A 6,553-nucleotide genomic window follows, 5' to 3' on the forward strand; every position below is an offset into this window, starting at 1 on the left:
TTTTGGAGCTTGTGGTGGCTTTTAGTGTGGCTTTGATGGTTTGGAGCTTGGTGGAAGCTTGATTGGAACCAAGTTTGGTGTTTGAGTATATTGGGAATTGGCCAAGGTATGATTTTGGTTTTCTTTGTTTAATATGTAATGTTTATGGACACTTAGGCTAGTGGCCCATAGGATATGATTGAATTGGATATGTGATTGTTGTGGTATATGTATGATGATGGTGATTGTTGAAGATTATTGGTGCTAATGATGTATTATGATGTTGGTTAATGTTAGTTATTATTTGGTGATAAATTGTTGGAATTGATGAAGATTTATAGTGGTTGTTGATGTTGGTTGGTTGATTATGCTTGATGAATTGATTTTGTAAATGTTGTTAAATAATGATATTGAGGTATGAGGTATATTGAATTTTGAATGAGTGTCAATGAGTGTATATTGTTGATTTTTGGTACAAAGCATGAATGAGGTTGTTGATGAAGATTGATAGTGAAAGAGTGATGATTGGTGAAGGTGTTGGTGGAAGATTGATTTTAGTGTTTTATAATTGATGTTTGGATTGATGAGTATTGAAGGGGTTGATAATTTGAGATATTAAATGCTGGATGTGGTATGGTTGATATGTGATTGAATTGATATTGGATTGAGGTTTGGTTAAAATTTGAGGTTATGTGGGTTTTGGGTAAAAATAGAATTTTTATGAACTTTGTCTGATCATAACTTTTGCCTTGATTTTCAAAATTTATTGAATTTGGTTTATCTTTGAAGATTATTGAAACCCTTCGATTTGATATAAAATTTATCTTTGAAGAATGATGATCTTGTTGAATAATGAGAGTGTGCCAGACACTATATCCTTGGGTTAAGTATGATAGTGTGCAGGGTATTGTGTCCCTGGGATTGAATTATGATTGATAATCTTTTCTGCTGTAAGAGTATGCCAGACACTATATCCTTGGGTTATGCATGCAAGTGTGCCCGACACTATATCCGTGGGTGAATAGCGTGTGCCAGGCACTATATTCGTGGGTGCGGCAGAAAGGCGACATCCGAAAGGATGTGTTGGGTTGGCATTTATGGACCGACAAGTGATATCACGAGCCAATAGGACTGACATTCATCATATGCATCTTTTATATGCTTGTTTGCTTTGATTACGTGAGTTTGCCTAATTGTATAACATACCTATTTGCCTACTTGAACTACTTGCTTCATATGCTTCTACTTGTGTTTTACTTGTTTGCATTAATTGTGATTGTCTGGTGCTGAGGAGGTTAGGTAGGCGGTGGTGATGGGATCGCACGGAGGTTAGGTTGGCGACGACTGTAGGATACAACTATGTGATTAGTATTAGTTAGAATTGCCCTAGGTTTAGGCAACCTTGGTTTATGGTTTAAGTTCTTATTATATTTATTTATCTTGTTCTAAGCTTGAATATCAGTATGTGATGTATGTGGAGTTCTAGGATTGCCTTCGACGTCCCGGGGCCTTACATCTTACATCATTGGGCACTGTTACGATACTGAGAACCTCCGGTTCTCATTCCATATTTTATTGTTGTTTTTCAGATGCAAGTCATAATCTACTTCGGTGAGATTGTGAATATGGTGACAGAGGCACAGAGCAGAGTATGGTTCCTCCTTGGTTTAATTTATATTACTTTGTTATAGCTACTCTCACATCTTTTTGTGTTTAAACTTTATGTCCGTAGGGGCTTACTTGAGAGATAGGTTGTATAAACTGTTTTAATTCTAAAACTCTGTATATCTCTATTTGTAACTAGTCGGTTTAAACTCCACAAGCTGGGGCTAGTTCTCTATGATTATTATATTCTTATATTTATATATGTTCTATTCTCTTATACCTATACCTTGTATCTTATGCGTTTGCTTCGTGCGAACGTTTCACGCTTTTGTAATTCTGTCTTTGAGCTTTATTCCTTTATCGGACTTCTAGAATATATTATTTCCTTTCATATATAAATATGTATAAGCCTTAGAACTGTCGTAACCTCTGATTAACCTTTGCTTTACGGTTAGAGATAAAACTTAGGGTAATTGAGTTGTTACATGGTTGAAGCTTGAGTTTACATCAATTAGTGAGAAAGACATCTTTGATGAATAAGGTATTCTTTGGTATTTGATTGTCTTCAAAATTATTTATCTTTGTTGATTTTTATTGTATTTTTTTGTGATTTATTTTTTATATTTAACGGTATACCAAGGAGCTTCATATTCTTATATTTTCCTAATAAATATAATTTAGAAATGTGAATAATACGTTTAGCAATTAGTACAAAGAAATTATTGGGACAGATTTTTTATCAAAAGAAGTGCAATAAGAACATAGGATTTTCACCTTACAAGTTTGTGATTGGTAATTAGTTGTACTCTTATTTCTTTTTCCTTTCTTGGTGCTTCTGTGTGTGTTTGAGTATATCTATATGCATCAGCTGGATAATTAAGAAATGTTATGAATTGATAGAAAAATGTTATGTATTGGATTATTATATGACCATTTGTATTTAAGTCCTCTTTATTAGGCTTTGTGCATTGCATCCAGTTTTCTAAAAAAAATAACTATTTATATTCCTAGAATGATTTAGGACTATAAAGTTCTTGAAAGACTTGTTCATGTGATTAATAAATTTGATATCATTCAATACTTGAGCAATTAAGTGGGACAAAAAGATTCTATATATCTACGTGTTCTTTCTTATTTGTTTTTAAAATTAAAGAGTTGTGTGCTAATTTTTATTTACCTATATATTATATTTTTATTTTTTTATTTGAGAGATATACTTTTGACTTTAAAGATTTTTTATTATCATATTAAATCGGTATATAACAATCTATAGAAATTAAAATTATGCACCATCTGTTTTTTTGGATAACAGATTTGGTTTCATAGCACAACATTTTTTTTCGCAGTTTTAATTTAGTAGCATTTGCCTTTTTCAGACTTGGATGGAGGGAAGAAGTAATCTTTAGTGCTTTTGAACGATTTGCTATACAAGAGATATAATTGGTATCCAAAAGAATATGTTAAGAGGCTTCTCAACTTCAATCCATTAAGAAGTAATCTATATGTACAAATTAAAATTTGTTGTATCATTAGTTTTCATTGTAAATCTAATGAGAGACCAATATTATTTCTAAAATTTATAGAATATATAAGTACATTGTTGACATATTAAGTAATTATTGACACGAGTATTGATGGTTTAGTTTAAATCTAATCACTAATAAAATGAAACTCCTACCATGCCTTTATGTTTATTTTTAGTATGGTCAGTAACACTTTACAGTTTTTCTTGTGAGATTGAAATAAATACAACAAATTGAATACTTATTTTAGTATTATAATAAATATGGTTGCAATCTTTAACAAATTGTTTAAAATACAATATGATTTTTAATATTTTATCATTTATCTTTTTAGTATATAAAAAATTAATACATGTTTAATATTTAATTTTTTAACTATTATAAAGATAATTAAATTTATAATTTAATATGCATTATGTGTTTTATAATGCATATTATCGATATTACATCGAGCAATATTTTTTTATTAGAGGCTAATATTAGAGTATAATTAATAAATCATGCTTTTAATGAAATTCTAAATATTTCTATATAATTATTAGAGTACTAAGTTCTATGTTTTTTTATTATGTACTTCTAAATAAAATAATCTTTCATTCATTTCGTGTTTAATTTCATTTGTTTTCTTATCAACTTTTGTTTGTCTTTTTTTTTCATGCTTTTTTAGATTCTTTTGTTTCCTAATACATTTATGATCTCTGTGTATAAGGAGATTTTTCATAATCTATGATTTCGGGCATTAAATTTTTTATGTGTAGAGAAATTTCTATTTGTATCATTCAGTATTATTGATTAGTAAAATTGTGGATGACATTTTTAAGTTGAAGTCTTAATATTTTTTATTAGGTGGTTCAATGTTTAATAAGAGGTTATTAGGTAATTCTATCTAATGTTAAACCTAATTTTTTGTTAATTGTTCAGCAAATATATGAAATTGTGTTTTTGTTACGTAACATGACATGAAAAAACTTTTTTACATTAGTAATGAATATGCAAGAAATGATGTTCAGTTTCTCATTTATGTTGAAAAGTTTGTATATGTTAATTTAATTCGATTAAGGACAGACATTAAGATTTTTAAATATAATTTTGTTTGATTATAATACACACTATATTATGCATAAATAATATATTTTGTTAATTCCAATACTAAATATTTTCCGTGCATGGCACGAGTCATTCACTAGTTATTAAATTATATTTAAGAGTATAAGAATAAAATATTTTTATCACTATTAAATAAAAATATTATCTATGAATATTTTGATTAAATATATATCATTTTAGATTTTAACTAAACTGTTTTTTAAAGTCATAATTTAAATTTTGATTTACAGAATTGATTTATAAAAATATAACTATTTAAAAATTTCTTAGATATATTATAAAAAAGATAAAAAAAAATTTACTCAATTTCGTTCATATTTTGACATATCATTAATTTTGAAACAAAAAAAAAAGTTTATTTGAAAAAATGTTTTTAAATTCAAAAAATTTAAACTTAAAAATAAAAATAGCCTATATTACTAATGCATCACAATATGAATAAAACAGAACAAATCTTTTATTTGTTTTTGGAACACTTTTAAATTTAATTCCTTTCCACAACCAGTATAATCTATTAAACTGTTTTGATTGGATTAAATTAAAATAAGATAAGATAAAACACTATGAAAAAGATATCTATTATTTATGTTCATATAAAATGTTATATAATTCCAAAAAGTAACATCAAAGTTTCTATGAACGCAGGAACATGCAAGAAGAATTTCAGCATCTAATCAAGAAACAATATCTGCAACAAGAGTGGTGGAAGAACAAATCAAGGCCATTAGAAAACCAAGTGTGGCACCACAGTTTGATGGTTTGCATTGTTTTGAAACATTTGTTAATTGTTATGAATTAAATTCTTTGAAAGATGTATAACTTAACTGATTCTATGAGATAAATAAAAGAGTAAAGCTAGGGAACCAAAAACATATCAGCCAAAACCCAGCCAAATATCTTTGGATGAATTCAAAATTTTTACGAGTTAATATATATGGATGTTTCTTCTACTAAGTATTAGAATGTTTCTTTTTCATATTACATGGATGTTCTTTTATATATTTTTCGAATTTGTGATTGTTAGAAGTGGATAGATTAATGTGAGAAAAAAGAGTGTTAGAGGTAGGTAGGTTAATGTATGAGAGAAGAGGAAGGTTTTTATAGGTTTTAATTAGGTTTACTTAATCAATTTAAAATTTTTTAAATTTTGAATTTAAAAAATTTAAAATTAATTAATTATTGATATAAATTAATATAGTTTTGTTTAATTTTTGGCTGATAAGCTTTTGGTTACTTATACTTTTCCTAAATAAAATAGTTGAAGAATTTATATTTGTTCTTTTAAATAATTTGTCTCAATTTATTTCAAGTCATTTATGATAGATATAGATTTAGTTTAGTAAATTTTTAATTTTTTAAAGTAGTTTATGAAAACTGTCTTTTAAAAAATAATTTTTTAAAGTTATAACACCTGTTTTTGATAAAATAAAAATAATAATAATTTTTAATAAGTACAAGCACTGTAATTATGTTTGATAAAATATTTTTTAAAAATAAAAAGACCATAATAAATATATCTATAATAAAAAATAATTATTTTTTTTAAACTTTAAAATTTCATATAATATAAATATTGAAAAATTATTCCATAAACTCATACAAGAATTAAAAAATTAAAGACAAAGAATTATGAATTTTTAGGTCAAGAATGCCTAAATACTTGTTATGATTTATTGAATAATGGACTATTATCATTTAATACGACTAATAAACATAAAATATTATTCTATTATCATTGAATAATGGACTAAATACTTATAACAAAACAGGAATCAAATGTATTTATTATAAGGGAAGCAAAACAATAAATTAATTAACATCACTTGCAAGGGAAAAAAATCATGAGAAACAATAAACAATTTTTCAATTGCAAAATGTGATCGCTTTGATATCATTATTGGTTCAACACTAACCTAATCTTTGCTTTGTATTTTAAGATCTACTTAATATACTAAAACTGGGTTTTTTCCCAATTAATAAAAGATTAAAAGTGAGGTGTCACTTTCTCGTGAACTCATTTTCCCTCCAAAAGGAATGCATTTAATGAATGATACATAATTATACCAATTTAGGAAAATATCTTTATTTTAATTATATAAAATCAATATTCAATGTATTATTAAACTATTTATCAATTATTAATAAAAAATATTTTTAATTATTTTAATGAATAATGCATAATTATACTAATTTAGGAAAATATCTTTATTATAATTATATAAAATCAATATTTAATGCATCATTAAACTAATTATCAATCGAAAATATTTTTAAATATTTTAATTATATTCATTTTAATTATATTCATATCCTTTTAATTCTTATTCATTATCCAATGA

The sequence above is a fragment of the Arachis duranensis genome, chromosome 2 (assembly GCF_000817695.3).
Source record: "Arachis duranensis cultivar V14167 chromosome 2, aradu.V14167.gnm2.J7QH, whole genome shotgun sequence".
Classification (NCBI taxonomy): domain Eukaryota; kingdom Viridiplantae; phylum Streptophyta; class Magnoliopsida; order Fabales; family Fabaceae; genus Arachis; species Arachis duranensis.